The sequence below is a fragment of the Protopterus annectens genome, chromosome 5.part0, assembly GCF_019279795.1.
Source record: "Protopterus annectens isolate FY-2018-M chromosome 5.part0, PAN1.0, whole genome shotgun sequence".
In the NCBI taxonomy this organism is placed as follows: Eukaryota; Metazoa; Chordata; order Ceratodontiformes; family Protopteridae; genus Protopterus; species Protopterus annectens.
The window spans coordinates 1810634078-1810650870 of record NC_056735.1 but is presented as its reverse complement, the minus strand read 5'-3'; the positions used below and the strand labels follow the sequence as shown (position 1 = coordinate 1810650870).

At 38.1% G+C, this 16793-nt stretch overlaps 1 protein-coding gene across 3 annotated transcripts in view; it reads right to left on the bottom strand.

Annotated features, from left to right (window-relative positions):
* The window catches only part of SENP7 (SUMO specific peptidase 7), a 2310641-nt gene that overhangs the window by 1683140 nt on the left and 610708 nt on the right, over nt 1-16793 (bottom strand). The window lies entirely within an intron of this gene.

Sequence of the window (16793 nt, the reverse complement as noted above, 5' to 3'; positions counted from 1 at the left end):
ACTAAAGAAATATGAATCCATGAAATATACATCAGAATGAGAGTGTCCAATATATTTGAAGCTATATGAATATGTCACATAAGATAATAGCACCTCTAATACGTAGTTATGTCAGAAATACACATCAGATCAAAGTATGTATAAACATTAGAAGCTGAATGTTAAGAAGATTGTCATTATTTCCAAGTGTTTTCAAGAAACATCAGATGATATAACCATTTTGTCAGTAATCTAGCTAACATTTTTCATGTAAGGATCTGTTGAGTATATATATATATATATATATATATATATATATATATATGCATATATATAAAGCACTTATTACAACATAACTATTATATTTTGCAATCAATTATAAACATATTACTCATATGTATCAATATCTATGTTGACATCTTTCATCAGGAAGGGGGGAGGGAGAAAGAGAGAGAGAGCGAGAGAAAAAGAGGCCTCACAACCCTCTGTTTAGTTACTAAAGGTTTAGTTATATAACATAAGTCTGATGTTTCTGTGGTTGCCACCTTGCTATGCTATCTGCCACTGTTATCAGAGAGAGTATTGAACTTTTTACAGTATGCTTTCATTTACTGCTGCATACCTGACTCAGTAACCATGGATGATTTAACCTGTCTGCTACTAATCCTGAATTGTCTCTAGTTTGCAAACACGGTGCAACATATGTGTTGTCTGCTTGCTAGTGGTTTTACTTGTACATCTGCTTAAATGTGCTTTGTTTCCTTAACCCTCTTTTTTTCTCTCTATTTCCCTTCAAGCGTGAACCTTTGCTGCTAGTACCAACCCCTAGCCTCAGTGTCCGCTGTCTACCAGAAGCCCAAAGATAATTCCTCAGCAAAGTATCCAATACCTCATCCCAGTATAGGGAAAAGAGACTTGTTCTAATATGCTGTACTGCATTTGAAATGCAGGAATCATACCTTTTGGAAGTTTGTGTCTAATACTGCTCCCTTCTTAATCGAGTTATAACCTGCCTCATATTTTTATTTTATTTTCAGTGAACGCTCCCTGTCAGGGCAGCCAGCAGCAAGAGTCTCCAATTCTATACCCCTATACTCCCTACTGAGTCATCATCATCTTCTTTCGGCTGTTCCCATTAGGGGTCGCCACAGCAGATCACCTGTTTCCATTTCTTCCTGTCCTCTGCATCCTGCTCTGTCACACCAACCACCTGCATGTCCTCTCTCACCACATCCATAAACCTTATCTTAGGCCTTCCTCTTTTCCTGTTACCTGGTAGCTTCATCCTTAGCATCTTTTTCCCAATATACTCAGCATCCCTCCTCAGCACATGTCCAAACCAACATAATCATGCCTCTCTGGCTTTCTCTCCAAACCTTCCAACCTGGGCTGACCCTCTAATATACTTATTCCTAATCCTGTACACCCTCATCACACCCAGTGCAAATCTTAACATCTTTAATTCTGCCACATCCAGCTCAAACTCCTGCCTTTTTGTCAATGCCACTGTCTCCAACCCATATAACATAGCTAGTCTCACTACCCTCTTGTAGACCTTCCCCTTTCACTCCCTACTGAGTTCTCCCCTGCAAAAACACCCCCCCAGGATCTACCTATTCATTTTATTCTCTCCTATTATCTACCTATTTACTTTATCTTCTCTCATTCTCCTAATTCCCTACTCTCTTGCTCCTCTATTTGCATGGGGTACACCTTATTACACAATACCTAGGGTGACCACTAGAGGGCAGTAGTGCCACTTTTGTCTCCCATTGCTTTACCTGCTTTACGCTGTAGAATTTACACTAGGTTTTAAATCTATTTTTGCCTCTGTACTCCAATACATTTTCCTTTATTTCTCTAGTTATCTCTAGCTGCTCTCTACCTACTCTTCCATCCCAGATACCTTACTAGGAACTCACCTCCATACCTCACTGATTGTTTTTTCTCCTCTGCACTGGTCCTCTTGGCTCTGCCCCATTCCGTTCGCCCTGTGGGCTCACTCCGCTCCACTACCCTACCCCCAAATCCCACTCACCCACCCCCAGTAGACCTAGCCTTATACTTCCCTAGCCACACCCTCTCCCCACCTATCATATACTTCAATCAATCTAGACAACCTAACCACTCCCCTTCATTTTTCACCTATCTCCTTACTCACTTTCTCCAACTCCATTACACTAAGCACTGTCCCCACTTCCTTTTCCTTTCCAATACTTCCTAAATAACTCTGCCTTCCTTCATTTTCTTCAATTTCCTTATCCCTGCCCAAACCTCTTTTGCGGTTGCACAAGTTACCTTCTTGAACTTCCACAGCTAACCTTAGCAAGATGCTCACAAAAAAGAAAGCTCTCCCAATTAAGTTAGTACTTATAGCCATTCTTATACCAGTCCTCACTTCTGCCTACCTCCTCACCTCCTTTGAAAATATGAACTATGTTCACTTCAACTATTCTCCAAAACAAACAGCTACACAAACTTCTACCCTTACCCATTTTCAAATATATTATACATCTACCCCCTACTACCTACTAGCCAAATACCATTGCCTCACAAATATTAAAGTCCATAACTCCTCCATAAGGAAACTAAAACATCAGTCTAATGACTTTTATAACCCTATGACAAGACTAAAAACTCCCCATCTCAAAAGATGGTGATATCCACCCCAACCCTGGCCCAACCAATGTTTCCACAGTCACAACTCACAGCACCACTTCCTTTACCTAACTACATTAACCAGTCTCCCAAACTCCTTACTAATAGGACATCTAAATATCCGTAGTGTTTACAACAAAGTTGCCCATCTTCATGCCCTTCTTGACATTCATTCATTTGATAACTTGGTTAAAACCAAGAGCAAAGGACAATGAGATAATGCCCCCAGGTTATAATATATTGAGACTTGACTGCACTAAACGGAAGAGTGGAGGATTAGCCATTCTGTTTAGAACTGGTTTACAGATCTCCACAATATTCCCCCCCCCCCCACAAGATAGTAAGGCAGAAGTCCTTATCACTAAACAAACTAAATACTAGCAAATCCCAAAATATCATCTGTACCTACCTTCCTCCTGGTAACAGCAACACTGTAATAGAGGATATTCTAAGCTGGGTTTCCACTACCCAGCCACAAGAAACAATTATACTAGGTGGCTAATACTGACTGGAAGTGTATCAACACTGAAAACTCTTCCTCACATATTAATCTACATGGTTTCAGTCAATCAATCACCACCACTACTAGAATTAGCAAACCAAATAAAAAAAGAGAGCATCTTAGATTGGATTCTCATTAACAGACAACAACAAACTTATAAGGTTGGAACCATGCCTGATGATGTAAGTGATCATACTTTGACTTGCATTGTTAGACAAAAGAATGACATTCCTAACTCCCCCACATTCAGGATCTCAAGGTCAAATAAGCATTTTAACCAGATGTCTTTCCAAAATGAAATTAACGCCTGTGACTGGAACCCTCTAAAAGCTTTCCCACTTGAAGAGGCTGTTAAATATTTCAACTCAAAATTCCTAACAATTCTAAATGAACACGCACCCAAACGAACTATTAGAATGAATTCCGAGATAGCCCCCTGGCTGCCAAAAGATACTAGACAAAAGATACTGCTAAGGAACAAATCTTGGGCTAAATGGAGAACTACCAGAACTCTCTCTGAGAATCAAATCTTTAGACAGTTGAGAAATATTACAAAAAGAGCCATTCTTACTGATAAAAATATTGTAAACAAAAGCAAACTCACCATAATAATCTACAGAAGTTCTGGTCTAGCATAAATGGACTTCTAAATCTTGTGCACTCTACCACACCATCCCCACTAGGAGCTGATAATACCCCCCAGCAAATGGCCAATGCCTTAACGCTTTTTTTACAGACACTATACAATCCTTAGCCAGTCATATATCTGCAGACAACGCTAGCCCCCCTAACTTTACCTGACACTCTACCTACCTTCCTACTTCAACCTATCTCTACTACCTACATCCAAAAGCTTAAGCCATGTACCCCCTCTGCAGACCAGTTACCATCTGAATATCTGGAAAGAGCAGCTAAATCAGTTGCCTACCCTATATCCATCCTTATAAATAGAACCATTAACAAAGGAATCATCCCAGAAATCTGGAAAATCTCACACATAATTCCTTTACATAAAGGTGGTAATTCTAATGATTATTCCAATTACAGACCTATAGCTCTCTTATCACCCCTAGCTAAGGTCATGGAAAAATGTATTCACCATCAGCTAATGGCCCACCTAACCCAACACTATCTTAGCTAACTGCCAACATGGTTTTAGGCCTTACCATAGCACCACTACAGCTCTCCTCTCTTTCACCGACTCCAATTGTAACCATAATAACAACAGCCTCTCTTCAGCACTCTTTATTGATTTATCTAAAGCGTTTGATATGGTAAACCATTCCCTACTCAAAGACCCTCGAATCCCTCCCTCTAGACAACAAGGCTATCCTCTGCTTTAAGTCCTATCTTAACAATAGGCAGTTCTCTGGGACAATAAACTATCTTCCCACCTGCCCATCTCCCTTTGAGTCCCACAGGGTTCCATTCTAGGACCTCTCCTTTTCTCTTTGTACATCAATGACCTTCATGTTGCAATCCCTCAAGCAACATGTACACAATATGCTGACGATTCTACACTCCTATGTACTGTCAAAAATCCATCTGAACTTCATGCTCTAACCCAGAAAGTATTTAGCACAGTAGAGCTTGGTTTTTGAAAAGCTGCCTCCTGTTGAGCGCTAAAAAACCCAGCTCTTGCTCTTCACACCTAACACTAAGTCCTCTCCCATAGATTTCTCAATTAAATCCAATAATGGCACCCTTATATCCCCTGAGTCCACCACCAAACTGCTAGGAATCACAATTGATAATCTCACTTTTGATAACCATATCAACAAGACCATTAAATCAGTAAATAGAAATATAGGCTGTTTATATAGAATAAAACCCTTCTTAACTCCATCATCCAGAATTAGAATTACTCATTCCTATTTAAGCTCATCTCTTCTGTATGCTTCACCCATATATACTAACCTAAAACAAACTAATCTTGTCAAACTAGCCAACTCCTATAATAATATAGCCAGATTTGCCACTGGGAACCCTTTTAGAACTCACCATTGTCAGAACCTACAACAACTAGAATGGCTAGAACTAAAAAACATTTTGACATATTCCCAACTAACCATTGTTCATAAGATATTTTACCAACCGAACACCCCTATACTTTTAAACCTTATTACCCCATACAGGAATCTCAACTCCTTACGATCTTCTGGTACACTTCTTGCTAGCATAAGCAATTCTAATAACCTGGCAGGTGACTCCTTGCTGGAAAAAAATGGAATACGCTGCCACAGGATATAACTCTACTTCCCTCGCTGAAGTCTAATAACCTGGCAGGTGACTCCTTGTTCATCAATACTGCTGGAAAAAACTGGAATACGCTGCCACAGAATATAACTCTACTTCCCTCGCTGCCGCTCTTTAAACAAAGGCTCAAGAAATACCTGAAGACACACTGGTCATGTCCCTGTAGCAACCCTAATCCTCTGCTTTCTCTACTTCTATCACCAGCCTGTATCCTCTCACTAATCTATTATACTACAGCCCTATGGAAGTAGTTACGATCTCTAGTAATTTACATAAGTCATGTCATGAGTGTTATCAGTTGTTCTGTACATCTCACCATTGATATACTGTAAAGTGACCTGTCTTTCTTGTACAATTTTTGGAAAGTAATGTAATCATTCCTCTGAATTAGCTGATTTAGTAGCTCTACTTCTTTGTAGAATTGTTCCATGATATACAAGTGTGACACAATCACATGTAATATTTTATTATATGATAAATTGTTTTTCTTTACTATATCTCTGTGTTACTACTGGAGCTTTTCTCCCTGGGCCTCCACTGAAAATGGACATATATCCAAGCTGGACTAGCCCGGTTAACAAATGTAAAATAAAATAAAATAAATGTTAATATGCATAATGAGTTTTCTAATGCAGCTCCTAGTTCACTTGATGTCATTTAGTTACTAATACTGTCATTGAATCTACAGAAAGTATATATCTATAAGAGAATATAGGCATTTTCAAAGGAGTTAAACACTTATCAGAACTAATTATTTACCATTTAAAGTATCTAGTGAAGGATAACAGAATTTCAAGAGAATTCAAAAGGTCAAATGATGTCATCACTGTTGTTTCCTCAAGCTGCAGCTTCATAAATTTGTTAAAAGTATCTAAATAGGCTCATGCACAACAGACGCTGTCTCTAGTGAAGAAAAAAGCATTTTCGGTGGGAAACTCAGATCTTGAATATTTAGAGTTTACAGAAAGCAAAAAAAAAAAAAAAAACACTCAAGTTGCCTTGTCAGTGCATGTCATGAATCTCCACAATGAGAACAGTCACACAGACCACCAATTTCCTCACAAAATATCAACATTATGAAAAAATTAACCCTTTCATATAAACAGTTATTTAGAAGTAACAGCTGCCTCAAATTAGAAATCATATTATAACATTTCAATCATTTACCCACCAGTTAACCAGGCCCGGGGGGGGGGGGGCATGTATATATATTTTAAATATATATATCAAATCTTATATTTAGCTATGTATAAAACACCATTAATGTACTATATCAATGTTTACTTGTATCTAAAACATCTGGTTAGAAACACCTTGTTACCCCACCACTGACCCACTAGAAAAAATGCACTTTGGTATTAAGTCAAATTATATTATTACTTAAGAATTAGAAGACCTACAACATTTGTAGTGATTTAAAAGGGTAAAGTATGTAAAGTACTTATAATGGGGAAAAGGGACATTGGTAACACAAAGGAATAGGAAGAGAGAGAGAATGTTATTTAAATACTTAGTACTATATGTAATTAGAAGTAGAAGATATAGAAAAGAAAAGAGAAAGTTAATAATAAAAATGATTCACATTACCTTACAGCATAGAGACTTTCCAGAATCAAATATATTATGATTCATAAAACAAAGCATTTAAAATTAGAAGGAATTTATCCATTTGTCCTTTAGTTTCTTAGTTTTGTTTGCTCCTTCCTTCACAGACCATATATTTTTTTTGTTGCCTGTCTCCAAACTCTGGGTTGACCATTCCAGTTCTTCTAGGACTGACAGTATTTTCTTCCTTTGGATATATTCTACTGCTTCTTGTAGGGAATCAAAGATCTTCACTCCTTCTGGCAAGGTGATTTTTATTCTTGCAGGAAAAAGAATTTGAGCTTTAATATTGGCTTTTTTCAAGGACTTAGAGGAACACACTTCTTTCTTCTGGATATGACTGTAGAGGTGTAGTCATTGTCAAAATGAATAACTTTTTCACCCATCTTGATAGGGAAATTAGTCAAAGCTTATTGCAGCACTAAGTCCTTATCTTGTGGGGAAAGAAATCTAACTATTATAGACCTGGAGTTAGATGAACTCAGAGATGAAGCTGGAGTTGCCAGGGACTGATGAGCCCTCTCAATTCCAAAAGAGAGGGATTCAGGCATGTTTAGTGATGATGAAAACAATTTATTGAGGAAATGAATCATGTTAGTACCCTCTTTTTTCTCAGGAATTCCATATATTTTTATGTTATTCCTCCTTGATCTACTTCCAAGGTCTTTCAGTTTCTCAATCAGCCTGGTGTTTTGTTTCAGAAGAAATTCATTGTGATGTTCATTTTATGTCACTCTAGTATGTTTCCTCTAAGCCAAGGATCTGTTCAGATTGTTTTTTTACTATTCCATTTAGAAGTTCCAGTTGTTTACTGCATTCTTGTTTGATAATATCCATTTTGTTTTTGAATTTGTCCATTTTTAGTGACAGTTCTTAGATGTTGGTTATTATAAGTTGTAGTTCTTTCATCACTGCACTCTCCTGGTGTGGATTCTTCGAGTTGCTCATCTTGAGATCTCCAGTAGAAAACTTCTTGACAGGAATAATTAAAACATTTTCTTGACTAAATATTAAATTTTAGAAAATAATAGAGAGTCTATGTTAATCTAACATTTAGTATACTTTTAGTTAGATTTTTCTAAAAATTAAAGTACATTTCCTGTCAGGATACTAAAATCTAAGCGGAGCTATTGATTTCTGCTGCTATCAGACTGGCATCTTGGCCACATCCCCCCAGCAGTGCTAAGTTATGATGGTAAATGACAGCAATTATCATTCATTAGACGAAACACATGGAGGCAGCATGTCTCCCTATTTCTCTACAGTCTCCAGCAGGATATGAATGAGTACAAAGGAAATGGGGTATAATAACTTACAAGCCATTCATGTTTAAGTAATTATAGTCTTCACAGTAGTATAATAAGTCCAAACCAGTCAGCTGGCTATGCAAACGGCATACAAGAATACATTAAAGAAATTCCTCAAACCAACAGTAATGTTATTTCTCACTGTTACGACGACTACCACTAAGTAAAGAAAGGGTTAACAGCAAAAGAGTTAATTCAGATGGTTGGCCATTCTGGTATAGCACTGAATGCAAACATAATGCACTAAAATGAATTAAATGAACACTACAAAGCAGAAATGAGGAATGACTTTAGCAGACTTGTTTCCTTATGCAACTTCAAAAATTTTCAGTTATGTGAAGTGGACAGTAGCAATTTGTTTTTCATGCTCTATGTTTTCTATTTTTTGTTTTAAATTAAAATATGAGCTTTCTATCTTCAGCTTAAGAAACTAAGCTCTAAAATATATTTTATTTATTTATTTATTTATTTTACATTTGTTGACCGGGATAGTCCGACTGGATGCATGTCCATTTTCAGCGGAGGCCCGGGGAGAAAAGCTCCAAGGGTAAGCAGATACAGCATTACACAATACCAGCATTAGATATTACAAACAGACTATTTACAGAGATTACATAAGTAAGCAAGTTAAACAAGTTCCACAGGTTACAGTTAGTCCTCAGCACAAGTCAGGATTAAATTAAATTACACAGTAAACTGGTTAACAGATTTTTACACATTCGAGTTAGCCAGGCTTGATACATTGACATAGCCAGTTAAGTGACAAATGTTGTTTGAGTCTAGTTTTAAAATGACCTAGGGTGGAAAGTAAGGTAATATCAGCTGGAAGAGAGTTCCAAGATCTACTTACAGAGTTTGCAAAGAGAGAATCACCGGCTGTATTATTAATTTCGCTAGTCTGAAATAGTAGTTTGTTAGAGGATCGAAGCGGTCTAGGATTGTTATAGGGGGTGATAATATTTTTAAGTGCAGGAGTATTGTCCAGATTATAGAGGATTTTATAGGCCAGAATCAGTTGGTTATACTGGATTAGGCTAGGTAGTTCAAGCCAACCAAGCTGATTTAGATTGATGCAATGATGTGTCCTAAAAGGCAGCCCAGTGGCAAACCTGGCAATGTGGTTGTAGCAAATTGAGAGTTTGTTAAGGACAGTCTTGTTCAAATTCGAGAGTAGAGGGGATGCATACAGAAGGGTTGAAAGAAGGTGAGAGCGAGCTATGGCAATTTTAGCTGGAGGGGGTTAAGAAGGCTTTTATTCTGTAAAATGACCCTAGTTTTTTATTGATGGTTTTGATAGTTTGGTTAACATGTAGGTCAAATTTGAGATTATTGTCTATGATGACACCTAATAGTTTTGTAGATGGGTCAAGGGAGATTATTGTGCCATCATTTGATTTTATGGTAAAGGTGAAAGCGGTAGACCTACGTGTTGGTGAAAATAACAGCATTTTAGCTTTTTTGGGATTTAGGATCAGACAATGTTCAGAAAGCCAGTTTTCTATTGTATTAAAGGTGGTCTGGGTAGCTGACCATAACTCTACTGGAGATGTGGTTGAGCAAATCAGAGTAGAGTCATCAGCATATTGGATACAGCTGACTTTTGGGATGACAGTATAAAGGTCGTTAATGAAGATGGAGAACAGCAAGGGCCCTAGTATAGAGCCTTGTGGTACTCCGAGGGTGTTAGGTAGAAGGTTAGAGAATTTGTTCTGCCAGAGGACAGCCTGCTGTCGACCATTCAGGTAGGAATGAAACCATTGGAGGGCTCCGGTGTATTCCAGTATCCAATATATTTTTCTTTACTTTATAGACTTCTTTTGCTATTTCTTGTTATGGAAGAAGGCATTCACAGATGGACGGGCACTGTTAGTCTCCACAGCGAAAGTGTATGTGAGAAACTCAAAAGTGGGGTTCTTCAAATGACAACTGCCCAGAGCCCTGTCTCAAAGAATGATGAGACTACATGGGCAAGAGACATTTGTGGATAATTAGGGTTTGCCCTTAAATGTAGGAAGCTCTGTTCTGAGACATGAAGTCGGTCTCTCAGGGTTTTGGGACATGGACATTACTTGTCCTTATTAGCCAGCTTAGAGCATAAGCAACTATTATGCCGACCTGAATAATGGCTCCCTCTGGTAGACTCACTCCCATGGGAGAGTAAAAAGAACCTCCACTCCATGGAGAATTAAACATTTTTTTCTTTTTTTTTGTAGTTCAGTCAATGTCTCAAGCACAAAAAAATCTTAATATTCAACTTACTAATGGAATTTATCAGCGTGAATACTCAGTACAAAAACCTGTCAGGAATAATCAAAACACAGAAAGATGCCACCGAGCAGACCCATTTACTTTAGAATAATTTCAAATACAATCTGGTAAAAACAAATTCCCTTTAAGGTTTCATGAAAAGAACAAATGCTAAAGAACAGATTAGTCCATCACTTCAACACACAGTATATAGTACATTTTACTCAACTTAAGACAATAAAACAACGCAAGATTATGAGGTGATTTTGCCTGAGAAATTATTTTATCAAATTGTATTAGTTTTCTCACAAACTGTTACAATCCTCAATATTTTTCCAAGTCAGTTTACCTTAAAACATTAGTGGAAAGCTCATAAATGTTGCAGAAGAACACACTACTACTTATCCAACCAAATGGAGAAATTCAAAAGAAAACATATAAAACTTAAGGACAGATCCATGAGCATCAGATATGTCATAACTTGATGTGACTATAACAACTATGTTTGAATCCCCCCCAGCAGCCCAGATGGGTAATTGGTACTCCTATGGACAAAGACAGTCATCCCAGGCAGCCAACGGGAGGGAGTACTACTATACAAACAACCTGTATCATAAACTGCTTCTGCAGGGGCAATGTACAACTGATATGAATATGAGAAAAGGAATGGTGGAAGTAAAAGGATTTCAAACTAGTACACAAGAATGTTCACGTAACCATTTATCATCTTTCATTATGTTAGACTGAGGAAGGTCTTCTTAAATTTGTGCCAAAGACAGCTTCTGCAAAAACTCTAAATCAAGTTATTTAAAATAACTACCATAATATTTCCCCGTACCAAAAAGTTGAAAAGAATTTTGTATACTGAGGATGAACACTGAGAAAAATTATTTCTTCAGGAAGACAGCTCAGCTGTATGTGGAATGGCTAAAAGCAGCAGCTATAAAGAAAATGAAAGTTATGTATTTGCATGATGACAGGCCTACAACACAAAGGTCTATCTTTGTTCAAAGGTATGCACTAGGTTAACGACCACCAGGGGCTTTATAAGACAACCCATACAATCCAACCCAATTGTGTCTCTATGTATCATGGACATTTATGTTAGTTAGGAAGTTTTTAGAGGTTATCGGGGGTAGTATGTTAGTTTGGCCATTACTGTCTGCTTCTATCAGACCCATGAGGACAAAACCTAGGTTGAATTTCCAATTTCCCATTCACTGGTCAAGGTTACACTGAAATATGGTTAGGGATGGAGTCGGCTTCACATGGATTGGGGGGGAGCCTGTTCTAGGGCATTGGGTGTATGTGAGGAAGTGATCTGTCTTGCCAACATGTCTTATTTATGTCACAAGCAAAATCTGTAATATTGGATCTAGTAGTTCTAATGCTGTTCATTTTACGTTTGTGCAAAAGATCTATCAGAGCTGGATCCAAGGATGCCTTGTATAACAGGCAGAGATCACCTCTTAATAACTTGTAGGAGACTCAGTATAGAGATAGTGCTTTAAGGAGAGCCATATAGGACAATGTGCTTATACCCTTGATTATCCTGGTAAGGAACCTTTGTGGGCATTCCAACTGTTGCATATGACTGGTCAGGTACATGCCAAAGAGGGCATTATATATAATGATGGGTCTGATAAGGGCCAAATAAATTGGCACTATGACTTTCTTGAACCTGGATGCCATGCCCTTACTTACAAGTTGGGTGACACAATGATTTTATTACTACCTTGGCCACATGTTGCTCAAATGCCAGATTACTGTATGCATATGTTCCAAGATCCCTGACCACTGGTTCAACTCATAAGGGTGTCTTATCGATGGAGTAATTAGCATGGGTGGCAGTTTTCCCAAAAGGCACTATTAATACATTTCTTGGCATTGAGTTTTAGTCCATAACTTGGGCACCAGTCATTTGTCTGTATTAGACCCTCTTTTAAGATGTTTGCATCATGAGGGGAATTTATGATCGCTCTAAATTTGCAGTCATCTGTGAACTTGTCAGCCAAAGGCCCTTAACATTAGCCTTTACCTACGAAAAGTAGATGCCAAATAGGAGCAGTCCCAGCACAGAGCGCTAAGGTACCCAAATGGTGACTGGTCTCTTACCAGAGGTGACAATCAATCCTAACTCCCTGGGTCCTGTCTGTCAGCCAGCTGGCAATCCAGAAAGTTATGTACGATTTTATGTCCAGTTCATTGAGTTTGTTAGCTATACTCAAGTGGGGCATTGTACTGAATGCCTTAGCCAGGTTAGGTAGGAAGTATAAGCACTGCTTTCCCCTCATCCATTGCCTTGCTGACCTTCTCAAAGAAGTCCACCAGGTTTAGTAGGCATGACCTTTTCTCAACAAAGTCAAACTAGGTTGGGTCCCATGTCTGAAGGTTGCCTCTTTGGTCACCATATCCATGATAATTTGTCACATGGCTTTGCATATTAGACTAGTCAGACTAACAGAACTGTAGTTTCTGAGGTCGGTTGATGGTCCACCCTTGAGAAGTAGGATAACCGCTACAGTACTCCATTCTTGTGGTACAATGCCTGTTTTGAGGCTAAAGTTGGAAAGTGACTCAAGTGGTCCTGATAGGTCATAACTATTAGAACATGTGCTGCAGGCATTAGAATGCTCAAGTAATAGCATTTTCTTAAGATATCAAATGACCCCTCCATTCCCATAATGCACCACATACACAACTCCTTTCTCTCTCTTTCTACACTTCTGCAATCAGCTTGAAGGGAAGAAAGAAAAAGACACGGAAGACAAAGGCACAAAGCATTAGCTGAAGGGGGAGAGACTACTGAAGGTCGACTTTAGTCTTATCAAGTATACACCTATCGTATAAAAGGCTGTCCATCTTTAGTAAGCACTAGAACACTGTTTCTTGCTAATAATGGGAATAGATGACAGTAGTCATAAAAGAAGACCTGAGCCTAGAAATTATGTCCAGCTTACAGTGGCTCATGAATGTGTTTCAAAAGGATAGGATGATGCAGCACAATCTACAACGGAGTCATGAAAAAAGACTCCATAAGTAACTATTTCTCAAACAAAGTGAGCTTTTAGTAGTACAGGAAATGCCTTGTTATGTTTCTCATAGCAAAAGGCAATGTAACTAATAACCACCTTGAAAATGGTGAACTTGATAACCTTCTTGCCGAAATTCGACATGCAACTCAAAAGTCATCTTTCCTGAACAATCTGGTTGTAAATAAAATCTGAGCAATTTGTGAGTATCCATACAAGTGTTGAGACATTCCACAGACTCCAGAATATTAATAAACCAATTCAGCTTATATTTTGCTGCAGACTTAAATAAGAAAGACTGATTAATCTTCAACAAATCATTTTCCTTGTGAAAAAGAAAAGCAAAAGGCTTTGATAGAAAGACACCAGAATTCTGATATCCTTCTGGCAGAAGTGATGACGCCCAAAAATAAATTAATGTAATCAGATCAAGAACTTTAAATCAGGAAAAGCCACAGACACTAAGGGAGGGAGCAAAATCTTTCTGGCCACAAAACAGATACCCCACAAAGACAATGATAGCAGGACAAGGGGGATCATTAGAGAAAATCTTTAGAAGTATTTATAGAAGTTATGGTGATGGACTTCACTCTCAACCTCTTAGAGCAAGAAATCTGGACAAAGCCATAAATAAAAGAGGGACAAAGGCCCAAATATAGGGTCAATTTTTAAATCTAGCTCTTACAAACTTAGAAAGTTGACAGAACAGGTTTTTCATTAGCATGAATTTTCTGAAGGATATGAAATCGAAATCTCAAATGTCTGTCATTATTTTTGAACTTCAATCGTTAATTATTTATTACTAGTTTGCCTGAAAACCACAGTTATATGAAAAATAGACAAAAATATGAGGCCAAAATCTGAACAATCCACAAAAATCTGTACAGTTGAGAGGTATGCTTCAGACCCATGTGAAAGTCAGAACTGGCCACCAAGTGGACCATGACAGTTGAATAATTTAAGCTGGAATCAAAACAGGTTAGACTAGAGAGGTAAGCTGCCTACATGTCCATGTGAAGACACGAGTCCATCTGTCTCAGAAGTTCTTTTGAGCAGGATTTTATACAGTACATATGTCTAAGAACAGTAGATGTTCAAATAAATCACTGTTGCAGTAATACTAACAAATGGGTTGCATCCTGCGAAGGATGGCGTACATCTAGTCAGCATGCCAAGGCTTAGGCAGTGCTTCTTCTTGCAATGTACATCCAACCTTGGATCTAAACACAAAGACTGCATATGTTGGTATATAAGAGATGTACAGGTACTAAAAACCTCATAGCTTTCTTGCCCCCAGGAAGTTACTGCAGAGTATAGAGGAAGAATGGTAGGCAAATAAGGGTTCTACCTAGGCCAAAAAGAAAAAGCATTAGAAAAGGAGGATGAAGGGAGAGTATACATACTGCAATAGTGATCTATGTGAACATCTACTGTTACAGTAAGTTCTTACACAATTGTACTATGTTCATCATTAGATCTTTGTTGTAGTAATGCTGACAAATGAAAAGATTCCCAAAGCTTTTATGTAGAAAGGGACTGGACAAGAGGAACTAACCCCTAGAGAATGGTTCTGGCAAATTTATTTCTGGCTCTGGAAAAAGCATCAGTTTTGTAATGTTTCACAAAGGTGTGCATGGATGACCAAGGAGCCACTTCTAGTACAAATTAGGAGTCTCACCCTTTGGAAAATGTCTCCTGAGGAAGATACTACTCTTACAAAATGAGCTTTGACAATGCCTAAGCGGGATCTACCATGAAAGGAATCACTGAAGGAAACAGCAAGGGATATCCATTTGGAAAATGTTTGGACACTGGAAGATCTTGCCTTTTACCTTTAAATAATATGAATATTTGATCAGATTTTTTTACTTTCTTTTGTCTTGTTCAAATAAAATCTTAGATCTCTGCGTGCACCAAGTAAGTGAATAATCCTTTCACCATTATTTTGAGGCTTAAAAAAACTAAACATTGGTTCAGAAACATTCATAACACCTTACTACTTGGGCATAAAAAGAATGGGTTAATTGTTAGGGAAATCATGCCATTGTGAAAAAAAGACAGAAAAGAAGAGACATTAGGTTTTATAACTTGGAAACTATTTTAAAACAGGCTAGAGCGGCAATGAAAAATGCTTTCCATGGACAAACTTTTTACGAGTCTTAAAAAGCTGGTACGAAGGGTTGTAAAGGTAATTCCTCAAGCACATACTTCAGATCCCAGGCAGAAGGAATCTGTTTTTTTGGGTAACCTGATGTGTGGAACACCTTTGAATAACTGCTTGACCTCACAACATGAAGAAAAAGTGGTGGATCTATGTGAAGACATGCTGACATGACCGGCAAATTTTGTATGAAGTATATGCCAGAACCAAACTGAGCAGCACACTCAAATATTGGAAGATACAAGGTGTCTCTCCCTGATAAGGATTCTATCCTCTTTTCTGGCACCAGAAAGAAAACCTCTTCCATCCAGATACATACACTTTTCTAGTTGCAGGTTTTTAGCTTGATCTATGAGAAACTTTAAAAGCCTATCCATGCATTCCCATGAAGTTTTTAGACCTTGGAATTTAAGTACAAATAACGCAGAGCCAGACAAAGCATTTCCATGCTACCCGTACCCATAAGGGGCAGGGGTGCTAAACCAGGGATACATTTGCTGTTTCCTATTTATTTGTCCAGATTACATCTGAATAGAGTAAGGGAAGTACTTTGCTTTGTGTTGAGAGGAAAAAGACTCCAAAGACATGGTGCTCCCTGTGATACATATGTATATACCTCCATCATATTCTACTTAAGTTGCAGAAGAGATTTCGATCTCATGTGCCTCTATTTCACTACTGTACTAGCAGATCAGACAGGATAGGGTCTGTTAAAGTTCTGTACCTGAGGAAGTGATCGCCACTTGGTAGTCGGTATGATGAGAAGAGAGGCAAGACTTTGAGACACCCACTGTTTTATGATTTAGGCCCTTGATTTTCTTGGTGAGGAAGTGTTGTGGTCGTTCAAGTTGTGTTAAGTGTTTAGACAGGTCCATACCAAAGGGGGCATTATACTTGACAGGATAAATAACTGCTGAATATGGAGGAATGATTGCATCCCTGGACCTAAGCAGCATACCTTTGCTAGTAAACTGCACAATGAAAAACTTCTTTAAAATAGTTGATACATGGTGATCAAAGGACAGTTTGTTGTCCACATGGGTTCC